This window comes from Ovis canadensis, chromosome Y, assembly GCF_042477335.2.
Source record: "Ovis canadensis isolate MfBH-ARS-UI-01 breed Bighorn chromosome Y, ARS-UI_OviCan_v2, whole genome shotgun sequence".
Classification (NCBI taxonomy): domain Eukaryota; kingdom Metazoa; phylum Chordata; class Mammalia; order Artiodactyla; family Bovidae; genus Ovis; species Ovis canadensis.
The window spans coordinates 16,296,330-16,311,753 of record NC_091271.1 but is presented as its reverse complement, the minus strand read 5'-3'; the positions used below and the strand labels follow the sequence as shown (position 1 = coordinate 16,311,753).

At 41.7% G+C, this 15,424-nt stretch overlaps 2 pseudogenes; both read left to right on the top strand.

Annotated features, from left to right (window-relative positions):
- Positions 1–15,424, top strand: part of LOC138431446 (melanoma antigen preferentially expressed in tumors-like) — a 621,360-nt pseudogene that overhangs the window by 370,081 nt on the left and 235,855 nt on the right.
- On the top strand, positions 14,773–15,396 carry LOC138431254 (heat shock transcription factor, Y-linked pseudogene; annotated as a pseudogene).

The following is a 15,424-nucleotide window of genomic DNA, read 5'->3' as shown; positions in this document are numbered from 1 at the left end:
GCGATTTCACTTTCACTTTTCACTTTCATGCATTGGAGAAGAAAATCTCAACCCACTCCAGTACCCTTGCCTGGAGAATGCCAGGGACAGACGAGCCTAGTGGGCTGCCGTCTATGGGGTCGCACAGAGTTGGATACGACTGAAGTGACTTAGCAGCATCAGCAGCAACTACAAAACTAATAGCAAATATCAGAAAGCAAAATTAAAAACATAGACTAGAATTTGGACTCCCCAATTTACAATAGAAAATAAACCAAAACATAATTGAACACAAAAATTATAAAAAATATTGTGAGGTCAGTTCAGTGTCAGGCAATCCCTTATTCTAGCTTACACTTTTTTTCAAAGTCTGCAATAGTCCTTAAGTGCAATTTTACTCCTTGACTTTAATCTGTTGTACCTGCCACTTCTGGAGTGGATCTCCTGTCTTATCTTTACTTAGGATGGCCTCCTCAGCTTGCAAATCTCTTCAATGTCTAATCTTAGCCCAAATAGGAAGAGGTAACAGTAGACTTTATTCAGGGTTATTTGCTATTCTGTGCAGTGGAGAGGAACACTGCAAATACCACTGGGATTTATGCGGAGCCCTGGTATGAATTGAACGCACAGGGTCTGCCAAAATCCAAGGTGATGTGCACTTCTCAGATCCAACCACTCAAGCTCCTGGGTACTCTGTGAGGGCACATTCACAGGTGGACCATCTATCTCATGCACTTCCCAGGCCCAAGCTACTCAGGGTCTGTCCTGTGCTAGGTGTCCAGTCTCAGGTTGGCCATGTGTCTCCTGCACTTCCCAGGTCCAAGCTGCTCAGATTCTCAGGTGTTCTATGAAAGGCCAGTCCCAGGTGAGCCATGCATGTCCCGCTCTTCCCAGACTCAACCAGTCCTGACTCCCCAGTTCTCTGTCAGGGCACAGTCCCAGGTGTGTCTTTGTCTCCTGCACTTCCCAGGCCTAAGCTGCTCAGATTCCTGAGTGTTCTATGAAAGGCCAGTCCCAGCTGAGCCATACATCTCCTGCTCTTCCTAGGGCCAAGTGGCCTGGTGTTCTCTAGAGCATAGTCCCAGGTAGGCTCTTTGTCTAATGCACTTCCCAGGTCCATGTTGCTCAGGTTCCAGGATGTTCCAGAATACACTGTTTCAGAGAGCAACTCAGGCTCTCGGGACAGCTGTGATGTCATAGTACCTGGTGGGCCATCATTTTCGTGCACTGCTCAGGTTCAATCTGGGCAGTTTCTCAGATACTCCACAAAGATACAGTCCATGGTGAGCTGTGCATCTCCTCAGAGGAGCTGATCACAGGTTATGACACTCTTGGCAGCTATACACTGTCCCACATCCCAGGAAGCCATGGTTAGAGGCTGCTCATGGATAGAGTCTGCTCACAGCTTGGAAGGAGATGCAGTCTCCTGGGCCTAAAAGTTTATGGCCTTCTGCCTCTGGTTGTCAACATTCTGAATCTTTGCCTCCTAGGAGGGTCGTAATGGAAGCTGGCTTGCTCTCCTTTGGTAAATACCAGGGTACAGTCTGTTCTGTGAGCAGGTCAGGGGTCGCAGTGTGGTCTTAGAGCCTTCCTATGGGAACATTCCTTTTATTTATTTATTTATTTTTATTTTGTCTCTCTAGCATTCTGTGGTTCAGGCTGCTACATCACATTAGTCCTCTCAGAGTGTCCTCAGGGCATTCAAACCCCATCTTTATTCTAAGGACTGAAGATGGAGAGGGTGCCTCCGTACATAGCCCCCACTCAAGGTGGTTGAACACGAGACTGTGAGGCAATTCTCCACTGATAATTGCCTTTTTGGCTTGAATCCTGAGATGATTTTTGTTTGAGGGGGAGTGGGTGCTTATACTACGCTCTGAGATTCCAAAGTGGCCTATTGAATCAATCTCTGAGAGGGTTTCCTGCAGTATGGAAACTTCTCCTTCTCTAATAGCTTAAGATGAATAGTTCCATATTCACGATCTCTGAAGAAGCAGATTTAACTTCAGGATCAGGGACCAGGTTTGATCACTCAAGAGTTCTTGCATAGCAGAGTTTTATTAAAGTAAGAAAAGGGACAGCGAAAGCTTCTGACATGGACATCAGAAGGGGACCGGAGAAAGCCCACCCAACCCCCCCCCCCCCCCCCCCGCTAGTGTTAGCAAGGGAGTTACACACATTTTAACATAGCTATTATAATAAATCAAAAGAATGTCTTAAGTTTGTGAAAATTTTGCCAGACCTATTCCCACAATTTATATTTTAGGATAGCATGATTAGAATTTAACAATAGAAAGACCCTACCAGACCCACTCCCATAATACACCTTCTAAAATATTAGGATTAGTCAGAAGGTTTTCAGGAAGGAGAAACTGTCCTCAAACGTGATACATTGTTGCTATATAATCTCAATAACAGAGTTTAAACTGAGTTGTTTGCTGTGTAATCATCAGTTCTACTTTTAAAGGGGGGGGGGGACACTTTATGTGACTAAAACTAAGGAATATAGGAATACAGGAATATAGAGAAAAGCAAACAACCAGCAAACAAACATCTTTGCTCTTTTCTCCTCCTTGAGAATTCCAGAACCCTCCATCTCCTCCTCAACAATCCAGACACCTTTCCCCGCTTTGGGGAGCCCAGACGTCTTATCAAACTAACTCGGAATTGACTTTCTATCCCCAACACAAGTTCAGTTCAGTTGCTCAGTCCAACTATTTGTAACCTCAAGAACTGTGGCACACCATGCTCCTCTGCCCACCACCAACTTCCATAGCTTGCTCAAACTCATCTCCATTGAGTCAGTGATGCACTCAATCTCATCCTCTCTCATCTGCTTTTCCTCCTGCCTTCAAACTTTCCCAGCACTGGAGTCATTTGCGAGAGTCAGTTATTTGCATCAGGTAGCCAAGTCATTGTAGCTTCAGCTTTAGCATCAGTCCTTCCAATGAATATTCAGGACTGAATTTCTGACTGACTGATTTTATTTCCTTGCTGTCCAAGGGACTCTCAATAGTCTTCTCCAACACCATACTTCAAAAGCATCAAGTTTCCAGGGCTCAGCTTTCTGTATAGTTCAACTCTCACATCCATTCATGACTACTCGAAAAGTTATAGCTTGGACTAGAAAGACTTTTGATGGCAAGGTAATGTCTCTGTTTTTAAATATGCAGTCTAGTTTGGTCACAGCTTTTTTTCCCAAGAAGCATGTACCTTTTAATGTTATGCTTCAGCCACCATCTACAGTGATTTTGGAGCCAAGAAAATAAAGTCTCGCGCTGTTTCCATTGTTTCCCCATCTACTTGCCGTGAAATCATGGGACCAGATGCCATGATCTTCGTTTTTGGGTGCTGAGTTTTAAGCCAGCATTTTCACTCTCCTGTTTCACTTTCATCAAGAGGGCTCTTCAGTCCCTCTTCACTTTCTGCTATATGGGTTTTGCCATCTGTGTATCTGAGGTTATTGCTATTTCTCCCAGCAAACTTGATTCAGGCTTGTGTTTCATCCAGTCTGGCATTTCACATGATGTACTCTGCATCTAATTTAAACAAGCAGGGTTACAACTCAGAGCCAGTCCATTGTTGCATGTCTGGTTCTAGAATCAGTCTCTATCCCTAAATCATTTGTCTCTCTATTCTTGTTTATCCCTTCTCCTACCTCATTATGAACAAATTTATTGACCTTTCTGGGTATCTAGTGTCCTCTGCCAGCATATAGAACTTGTTTAGTGAAAGTTACTCCATATCCTGACAATCTTTGGAGGTATTTACTGAGGAATATTTGAACTCCTTCTCATAAGTCACTGCCATCTTAGGATCAGTCTACCGAGGTTATTTTCAAAGTATGCATTCTGACACTACTAAGCAAGTGCTCTAAAGTATTCATACTGTCAATATAACACCATCAAGTACTATTTAGCTCATAGTGTGAAGGATGCACTCAGTGAAGCTACTGAGCTCACCCTCTGTAGTATGCATCCAGCAGCTACTTAGTTTGCACTCTGAAGTATGCTTCTTACCACTGTTGTGCCCCACTTGGCGGTAATTATCCTGCAATTCATGATCTGGCACTCATGAGTGTATGCACCATACTTCTGATTATGCATGCAGCAACTACTGAGGTTGAAATCACGAGTTTGCATTCTGCTTTTAAAAGAACTGAATTAGGACAGGTGCCCTAATTAGCTTGCACTCTGGAACATACATTACGACTCTAGAGCATAATATCACAACCAAGTGTGTCTGCACTCTGGAGGTGGCATGTGGTAACGACTGAAAACGCAAGAAGCTTTTCACAATTACTGACCCCTGATTTGAAACCGCTGCTGCTGCTGCTGGTGCTAAGTCACTTCAGTCGTTTTGGACTCTGTGTGACCGCATAGATAGCAGCCCACCAGGCTCCCCTGTCCCTGGGATTCTCGGGGTAAGAATACTGGAGTGCGTTGCCACTTCCTTCTCCAATGCATGCATACATGCTAAGTCGCTTTAGCCTTATTCAACTCGGTGCGAACCTATGGACAGTAGCCCACAACGCCCCTCTGTCCATGGGATTCTCCAGGCAAGAATATTGAGGTGGGTTGCCACTTCCTTCTCTTATTTCAAATCACACATGCTACAAACACTGAGCTTGCCCTCTAGAATACGTGCCTGTCAATACTGAGGCCGCCATGTCTACCACTATGGAGACTATTAACAAGCTTTAGAACAAGTGCATTGCTGTCACTAAGACTGCACAGTAGAGCATACATCCCATCACTCCTAAACCCGGGTTCTTTAGTGTATGGCCTTCCATTACTGAGCCTGTCCTTAAAACATGCCTGTTGTAAGTACACTTACACTTTTGGTATATTACACTCTGGATTCTGCATCCCTGCACTACTGAAATTGCCTTCCCAAACAAGAGTTCATCACTGGCTGAACTTTCACTCTGAAGCATAACTATCACAATCATTAGCTTGCTGCTTTATAGGTAAGTCAGGCCACTACTCAACCTGTACTGCAGTTCAGGTGTGCCTAAACAGTTACTGAACTTGCACTCTGAAGTTTCTTTCTGGACACAACTGAGCCAGCACTCCTGTGGACAGAGTGAGTTTAAACAATGGAGCACATGTCACTCCTCTACTCAGCATGAGCTTAAGTGCAGGCATCCGGGCTCTGCTGAGAACATGCTCTAGTTGCACACATGCCACAGTAGCTGAACGTGCAGCTGGGGGTACAGATCTCATGACTACAGAGCGATCACATTTCATCATGGATTTTCACTACTGAGGTTTACTCAGAAGCATATCTCCCATCATGACTGCGTGCGCCTTCAAGAGCCAGTGTTCTGACACTATGGAGACTGTGCTGTAGTGTAAGAATGCCTGAACTACACAACTACACACTGAATCATGCATCCCAGCAGTATAAATCCTAGCATTACAGCACACTTGTCACTTCTGAATCCTTGCACTAGGCAGGCATGGCACAGCTAGTGAGCATGTGGTCTAGAGCATGTGTGTGGCTATTACTAATTTCACACTCGGAAGACTGTGTCTTGCCCCTTGTAAGCCCAGGCCCCTAAATATTGATGTTTCAGCTACTGATTTTGCACCCTGGTACACTGCTTTATCACTGCTGAGCCTGCCTTATAGAGCATGAGTTCCACTACTAGTAGTCTTGATCCATGGCCTGTGTGCTTAAACCTGTGAGCCAAATAGTAGGATGGCGCTTTGGAGCCTGCATGCCTCACTACTGCATCTCTGCCCTAGCCTGGGAGTACTGAAACAGCTTAGCTTGCAATCTGGAGCACACGTTCTGCCACTAGTGTGCTTGCACTTTAGAGCAGGCTGTCTGAAGCCATCCCATTGGCACTGGCAACATGCATAGAGCCACTACTGAATGCACACTAGAGCACAGTTCCTGCCACTATTGAGCATGTACTCTACCACAAGATGTCTAAAACTGCTCAGTTGCATTGCAGAGCATGCCTCTTTCCACAATTGAACTTGCATTCTACAGGATTCTACAGGATTCTACATTCTACGGAAATGTTACACAACCACTGATCTTGGGCTCTAGAATTGGCACACCATAAATAATTTTCTTAACATCTGAAGCATGTGTCTGGCCAACACTAAATCCATGCTTTAGATCAGCTGTGCTAAAATCACTGAGCTTGCCCTCAAGAGTATATCTGAACTCACATTTTATAGCACACCTACTACCACGGTGGATCCTGTGCTCTAAAACTCTCGTGAGATGAGAGAACAAGATGGTGGAGCTATAAGTGGATGTGGAGTACATCTCTCCATGGATACATCAGGCATATACCTTCTGACACAGAAGAGTAATCAGAACATTACCGGAAAGTAGACAGGAGTACCTGACAAGTGGAAAAGAATATATAGAACCACGCAAAACTCAGTAGGATGAAAGAACTGGGGGAAAAATCAGGAGTGTTAGTTGGACTGGATCTGCTCTGAGTGGGGGAAGGAACTGAAGCTGAGGCCCAATCCCACATTGGGTCAGTTGTCTGAATCATAGAATACACATTTAAAGCTGAGAGTGAAACAGCTGATCTGTGGAAAGCTAGGTGCAATGAGAATCAGAGGCTCCTTGCTGCAGCCATACATACCCCATATAAGGACATGTGTCCCCTGAAAGGCACAGTGGCTGGGAGCTGCAGTTTAGGGATTTTGCGACAATTCATGGGGAGGGTTGCTGTTTACTGGGGAGAGATGGAAAGAGCGAGTGTGAGGGAAGAGACTGTGGTAGAGTATGCCTGTGGAGGAAAGCCAGGCAGCCATGAAGCAAGGCAATAACACCAAGTCACATGTAGAGGGTAGAGTAATCACCATAGCCTCTCTCTCCCCACATGCTGGCATCAGCAGTTACTACAATAGTGAGGCTGACCCATCAAATGCTGAACACACTGAAATGCAGAGCAGGACACCACCCAGGGTGCTCCTTTAAGTGCCTGATGCACCATACTAGAGTAGAATCACATTCAGGATGCTCCTTTAAATGTCAGATGCACTGATTTACACAGGAGGACCCCAGCCAGGAAACTTGCTCTATGTACTGACCCATTGAACGACAGAGAAGGATCCCAGGCAAGGAAGCCTTCTGAATGGCTGAATAGGTGGAGCTAGGGAGAAGACTGGCCAAAGAGGCCTTCTTATCACCAGAAAGAAGAGCTTAAAAAAAAAAAAGACTCTGATAGGGCCATGACTCCTGTGGTGTAGTCAGTCTGTGTCCCTGCACCCTGCCCATTTGACACCACCTGGGTCCCTCGAAGCCAAGCAGCTGCTCCACCTTCACAGTTAACTCTCATTGGAAAAAAGCTGCTACCGGTTAAAAAAAAAAAAAATCTTGCAACTATTTGCACAGGATTGCTTCAGTCTTGTCTAACTCTGTATGGAACACATTTCACCACTACGGAGAAGAAGCTCTAAAATGCATATACTGGAACATCTGATCTTTTCCAGTCTTGTAGCCACTGCTGAGTTTTCCAAATTTGCTTGCATATTGAGTTCAGCACTTTCATAGCACTATCTATTAGGATTTGAAGTCACTCAACTGGAGTTCTCTATCTCCGCTAGCTTTGTTTCTATTGATGCTTCTTGCGGCCCGCTTGACCTCACATTCTAGGATGTTTGGCTCTAGGTGAGTGATTAGATCATGATGATTATCTGGATCATGGAGATCTTTTCTGCATAGTTCTTCAATCTTTGCTGTATAGATTTTTGCTACCTCTTCTTAATATCTTCTGCTACTGTTCAGTCCATACAATCTCTGTCCTTTATTGTGTCCACCTTTGCATGAAATGTTCCCTTGGTATCTCTAATTTTCTTGAAGATATCTCTAGTCTTTCCCATTCTGTTGTTTTCCTCTATTTTTTGCACTCATCACCGAGGAAGGCTTTCTTACTGCTCTTTGCTATTCTTTGGTACACTGCATTCGTATGGGTATATCTTCCCTTTCTCCTTTGCCTTTTGCTTCTGTTCTTTTCTCAATTATTTGTAAGGCCTCCTCAGACAACCTTTTTGCATTCATTTTCTTGGGGATGGTGTTGATAACTGCCTGCTGTACAATTTCATGAACCTCCATATGTAGTTCTTCAAGCACTCTATTATACCTAATCCCTTAAATATTTTCTCATGTCCACTGTACCATCATAAGAGATCTGATTTAGGTCAAACCTGAATCATCTAGTGGTCTTGCCTACTTTCTTCAATTTAAGTCTAAGTCTATAGCAAATACTGAGCTTCCACTCTGAACCTTCCTTCTTACAAGTATTTGTCCACCATTTTAGAGCACTTTTGCCTCACCTATTTATCTTCACTCTGAAACATATGTACTGTCACCCCTGAAAGGATGCTCAAGTGCATGCATTTAACTCCTACTGAGCCTATGCTCCACAGTAGTCATGCCGATCTGCTAAGCTTGCATTCTGCTGCATGCATCTTTCACTATTTAGACTATGATACTGAGGTCATGCTGCAACTACATAGTTGCAATCTCAAGCTTATCTTCTATGACTTTCAGTTTTTATACCAGCACACATGTTCTGCCTCTCCTAAGCCCACTTTCTTGAATAGATATGAAACAACTGTTGAGGTTGTATTCTTGAGCATGTCCCTGCTATTTATGAATGCATTTTTTTAATTTTTTCATATTTCTTTTTAAAATGATTTATTTTAATTGGAATAGAATTACTGTGTATTACTGTGATGGTTTTTGACATATAAATCAACATGAATCAGCCACATGGATACATATGTTCAGCTATCCTGAACACAACTCAAACCTCCCTTGTTACCCTATGCTTCTGGGTTCTTCCACAGCACAAGAGTTGGATGCATCTTTCATGCATTGAACTTGCACTGATCATCTCTTTTATATATGGTAATGTACCTGTTTCAATGCTATTTTCTCAAATCATCCCATCCTTGAACTCTCCCATTGAGTCTAAGAGTCTATTCTTTATATGTGGATTTTTTTACTAGCCTCCATGCAGAATCATTGTTACTGTCTTCCTAAATCCCATTTATATGCGTTAATAAACAATATTTGCCTCTCTCTTTCTTTCTTTTTACTCTGAATAATAGGCTGCAGGTTGAACTGCCTCATTAAAAGTGACACAAATATATGTTTTTCTATAGCTAAGTAATATTCTATTTGAATATATAGCACAACTTCCTTACATTTTCATCTGCTGATGTGCATCTAGATTACGTCCATGCCATAGCTTTTGTAAAGAGAATTGTAATAAACATTGGGGTTCATGTGTCTCTTCTGATTGTAATTCCCTCTGGGTATATGCCAAGAAGGGGTTTGTTCAGTCATATGAGAGTTCTAGTCCAAGTTTCTCAAGGAATCACCAAACTGTTCTGCATACAGGTTGTACCAGTTTGTGTTACCACTAGCAGTGTATTAGGGTTAACTTTTCTCCACAACCTCCCCAGGATTTTGTAGAATTTCTGGTGATGGCCACTCTGAACAGTGTAATATGACGACACATTAAATTTTAATTTTTGTTTCTCTAGTAATGAATGATTTTAAGCATATTTCCTGTGTTTGTTAGCCATCTGTATGTCTTCTTTAAAGAAATGTCTGTTTAGGGATTTTGCCCCCTTTTAATGATGCTGTGAAAGTGCTTCACTCAATATGGCAGCAAATTTGGAAAACTCAGCAGTGGCTAAAGGACTGGAAAAAGTCAGTTTTCATTCTAATCCCAAAGAAAGGCAGAGCCAAAAAATGCTTAAATCACTGCACAATTCCATCTATCTCACACGCTAGTAAAGTACTGCTCCAAATTCTCCAAGCCAGGCTTCAGTAACACATGAACCATGAACTTCCAGATGTTCGAGCTGGTTTTGCAAAAGGCTGAGGAACCAGAGATCAAAATGCCAACATTATCTGGATCATTGACAAAGCAAGAGGGTTCCAGAATAACATCTATTTCATCTATTTCTGCCTTATTGACTATGCCAAAGTCTTTGACTGTGTGGATCACAATAAACTGTGGAAAATTCTGAAAGAGATGGGGATACCAGCCTACCTGACCTGCCTCTTGAGAAACCTATATGCAGGTCAGGAAGCAACAGTTCGAACAGGACGTGGAACTACAGACTGGTTCCAAATAGGAAAACGAGTCCGTCAAGGCTATGTATTGTCACTCTGCTTGTTTAATTTATATGCAGAGTATATCACGAGAAACACTGGGCTGGAAGAAGCACAAGCTGGAACAAAGACTGCCAGGAGTAATATCAATCACCTCAGATATGCAGATGACACCACCCTTATGGCAGAAAGTGAAGAGGAACTAAAAAGCTTCTTGATGAAACTGAAAGAGGAGAGTGAAAATGTTGGCTGAAAGCTCAAAATTCAGAAAATTATCATGGCATCTGGTCGCGTGACTTCATGGGAAATAGATGGGGAAACAGTGGAAACAGTGTCAGATTTTATTTTGGGGGGGGCTCCAAAATCACTGCAGATGGTAACTGCAGCCATGAAATTAAAAGACGCTTACCCTATGACAGGAAAGTTATGACCATCCTAGAGAGCATATTCAAAAACAGAGACATTATTTTGCCAACAAAGTTCCATCTAGTCAAGACTACGGTTTTCCCAATAGTCTTGTTAGGATATGAGAGTTGCACTGTGAAGAAAGCTGAGCACTGCAGAATTGATGCTTTTGAACTGTAGTGTTGGAAAAGACTCTTGAGAGTCCCTTGGACTGCAAGGAGGTCGAGCCAGTCCATTCTAAAGAAGATCATTCCTGGGTGTTCTTTGGAAGAAATGATGCTAAAGCTGAAACTCGAGTACTTTGGCCACCTCATATGAAGAGTTGACTCACTGGAAAACTCTGAAGCTTGGAGGGATTGGAGGCAGGAGAAGGGGACGACAAAGGATGAGATGGCTGAATGGCATCACTGACTCGATGGACATGAGTCTGCGTGAGCTCCGGGAGTTGGTGAGGGACAGGGAATCCTGGTGTGCTACAATTTATGGGGTTTCAAAAAGTCACAAACGACTGAACTGAACTGAACTGAACTGAAGCAACTGACAAATCATTTATCTCAAAAATATAACAACAACTCCTGAACCTCAATTCCAGGAAAATAAACGACCCCATGATAAAATAGGCGAAAGGAGTAAACAAACATTTCTCCAAAGACGACATACACATGGCTAACAAACACATGCAAAGATTCTCAACAACACTCACTATCAGAAAAATGCTAATCAAAATGATAATGAGGTACCATTTCACACCAGTCAGAATGACTGCTATCCAAAAGTCTACAAGCAATAAATGCTGGGGAGGGTGTGGAGGAAAGGGAACGCTCTGACACTCTTAGCGGGATTGCAAACTAGTACAGCCATTATGGAGAACACTGTGGAGATTCCTTAAAAAACAAACAAACAAACAAACTGTAAATAGAACTGTCATACAACCCAGCAATCCCACCGCTGGCCATACACACCAAGGAAACCAGAATTGAAAGAGACACGTGTACCCCAATGTTCATCACAGCACTATTTCTAATAGCCAGGACATGGATGCCACCTAGATGTCCATCAGCAGACTAATGGATAAGAAAGCTGTGGTACATATACACAATGGAGTATTACTCAGCCACTAAAAAGAATACATTTCAATCAGTTCTAGTGAGTTGGATGAAATTGAAGCCTATTATATAGAGTGAAGTTAGACAGAAAGAAAAATACCACTAGAGTAAACTAGCGCTTATATGTGGAATTTAGAAAGATGGTCATGAAAAACCTGTACGTGAGATAGCAAAATAGACACAGATGTATAGAACAGTCTTTTGGACTCTGTGAGAGAGCGAGAGGGTGGGATGATTTGGGATAATGGCATTGAAACATGTATAATATTATTTGTCAAATGAATCGCCAGACCAGTTCGATGTGTGATACAGGATCCTTAGGGCTAGTGCACTGAGCTAACCATGAGGAATGGTTTGAGGAGGGAGGTAGCAGGGGTTTTCAGGATAGCAAACATGTGTACACCCGTGGCAGATCCATGTTAATGTATGGCAAAACCAATACAATATTGTAAAGCAATTAGACTACTATTAAAATAAAAGAATTTATATTAAAAATAAATAAAATAAAATTGTGTCCAACGTGAGGAAAACAACAGCATTTTTTGAACAATATCACTAAGTAAATTTGGGTTCAATTTTCTGGGTTCAAGGTGCCCTCATAAGTATGAGCCCTGTCTCTTACTACCGAAAGAATAGTGGAAAATGAGCCGGATTAAAGGAGAGCTTTTCAAGAACAAGATATGAATGTTTCAGCCACAAGGATATTAAGTAATGTAGGGCTTCCCAAGCAGTTTATTAAGATCTTGGGAGCTAGCAATGAGTTTGGTCACCTAAATAAAGTTACCTAAAATTATATTTTGACATATATTCATATATACATGTGTCTATGCATGAGTGTGTGTATGAAAAAAAGTGCAATGGCTTTTAATTCATGTTAGGTGTAATATAAATGGGAAAAAAAGAAACCCCAAATGTAGAATGATTCAAATTCTACTCGATTATTGAATATTATGTAAGTTGAAATACTTTAAAATATGTTTTCTTGGCCGCATGTAAAATATGAGGACTCTTTTATATCACTCACCTCTCTCCTTTTCATAAATATATACCAGTTTTCGAATGTTTGTCCAATTTAATGACAAAATACTGATATAGAAATATATATATAACATATATAATAGAGAGATATGTTTTCATCTCATAAACTATTGATAGCAAGCTTAGATTTTAGAATTATTTCCAACTCCATGCTCCATCTCAACAGGAAAGAGCCAAAGTTGTTGCTGACTCAATCACTCCAAGAGCTGGGAAACCTGAAAAAGAAACAGAACCTGCACTGAGATTTTCTGTCATATTTATGATCGAGCTCCAAGTCCAAGACTGTTTTTCCTTTCTTGTACTAAGCAGTCCCTTCTTAAGATTGAAAAGCATGGAAATCGAGAGAGAGAGGTAGGAGATTTTTTACCTCCTCATGCTCAAAAGTAATTTTAATCAGAGAAGCTAGAAAAGACAGAAACTAAGGACAATAATCAAGTGATAGAGAATAATAATGGTTTACCCATTAATCAAATTCAATGGTCTTTAGTCCCTCCTCAAGGGCCATTGTGGAGAAGGAAATGGTGACCCACTCCAGTGTTCTGCCTGGAGAATCCCAGGGATGGGGGAGCCTGGTGGGTTGCCATCTTTGGGGTCGCACAGAGTTGGACACGACTGAAGCGAATTAGCAGCAGCAGCAGCGAGGACCATCGATGACATTCTGAGCAATATCCTGTGAACAATTTTAGAGATGCTAAAGCCCAACCAGGCTGAAATTTAAGTACATAGTTGGAACTAGACAGTCGATGATGTGGACTTCCAATATCCTCATTAATAGGCCATTAGTAGAATGCCCCAATATTGATCACAGACCCCATGTTTCACCCTCACTCAGCCATTAAAATATTTCCCCTGAAAGTTTTTGGGGATTTGCGTCTTTGAAGCACCAGCTGCTAAGCCACCTTGCTTGGTCCTACAATAAGCACTTTTTTTTTTTTTTCCCACTGAAACCCACAGTCAATTCATAAATTTTTTTGCACAGAAGGAAGTAGACCAAGTCTGCTAGGGTAACAGTACTGATTATTAAGAATGTGTGTAGAGAAGGATGATAAATCACTTTTATTTTGGAAATAAAGTAGATTTACTGATGTGAGTTTTCTATAACCCTGTATGTGAGTCAGCAAAAGAGACACAGATGTATAGAACAGTCTTTTGGACTCTGTGGGAGAGTGAGAGAGTGGGAAGATTTGGGAGAATGGCATTGAAACATGTATAACATCATATATGAAATGAGTCGCCAGCCCAGGTTCAATGCATGATACTGGATTCTTTGGGCTGGTGCACTGGGACGACCCAGAGGGATGGTACGGGTTGGGAGAAGGGAAGGGGTTCAGGAAAGGGAACACGTATATACCTGTGGCAGACATATGTTAATGTATGGCAAAATCAATGCAATAATGTAAAGTGATTAACCTACAATTAAAATAAATAAATTTATTAAAAAAAAAGAAATCATCCAAAAACCTCCATACCTACATTGAAACCAAGCACCACCAAGAGCCAATAAGTTCTAGAGGAAGACATACCATGCAAATTCTCCAGCAACACAGGAACATAGCCCAGAGCTTCAATATACAGGTTGCCCAAACAGCAAACCCATAGACGTCTCAAATCTCACTACTGGACACTTCATTGCCCTCCAGAGAGAAGAGATGCAGCTCCACCCACCGGAACACTGACACAAGCTTCCCTAACCAGGAAACCTGACAAGCCACTTGTCCAACCCCAGCCACAGGGAGGAACCTTCACAATAAAGAGGAACCGCAAACTGCCAGAAAAAGAAAGGCCAACCCAAACACAGGAACAACAACAACAAAAAAAACTTTAGTAACAAGATTTTGCATGCCTCATGGTTTTGGTTACTATTTCTCTCAGCAGTCTGTATTTTAAGTTGATGCTGAAGTAAACACTGGTTGAACATTACCCTTCAATTGCTAGGAGACCAGTGACTTTGTCATGTCACAACTAAACTTTGATTGCTAGGAGACCAGTGATTTTGTGATGTCACAGCTTTTTGACTGGGAGGACCTCTGTGATGGTCCACAGAGTTTCTCTCTGTAGGGCAGCCAAACATCATTTGAAGTTGCATTGTGTAAAAGCAGACAAATGAGAAAATTATCTGAAGAAAGATTTCCCTGAGATGGCACATATTTCTTCAGAAATTCAAGATGGGCATCCTAAAGATGAATCCACTGGTTCAGAAACCTCCATTAGATCTTATTGGTATGATTATACAACTGGGGACTCAGTTTTGAGATCTATGATTCAAGAATATGCTTTTCAGTCTTTGTCTGAGGATCTTGTGATCAAAAGGCCACACTACACATATTCTGTCTCTGAAACAGATGATGTGAGTGATTTTCTTTCACTCACATTTCCACAAAAACTTTGGAATATAGTTGAAAGTGATCAGTTTGAATCTATTTGGTGGGATGACACAGGCACATGTATAGTATTAAATGAAGAACTCTTTAAGAAATAAGTCTTAGAATGAAAGGAGCCTTTCAGAAAATTTGAAACCTAGAGTATGAAAAGTTTAATCCGACAGCTTAACCTTTATGGATTTCATAAAAACTGACAAACTGTTCAAAGATCGGCTTCACTACCTGTCTTTCTGGAAGAAGAAAACAACATCTCTCTTTTGAATAAGATATTCCAAAATTTTCACTTTTTGGCAATATGTCAGATTAAATCATGTGACCTAGAAAGCATGTTCATATACGTAGCTAAATCGGAATTTAAACTTGAGATAACAAATTATTGAAAAAGTTTTCTTTTTTTGAAGTTGAGAA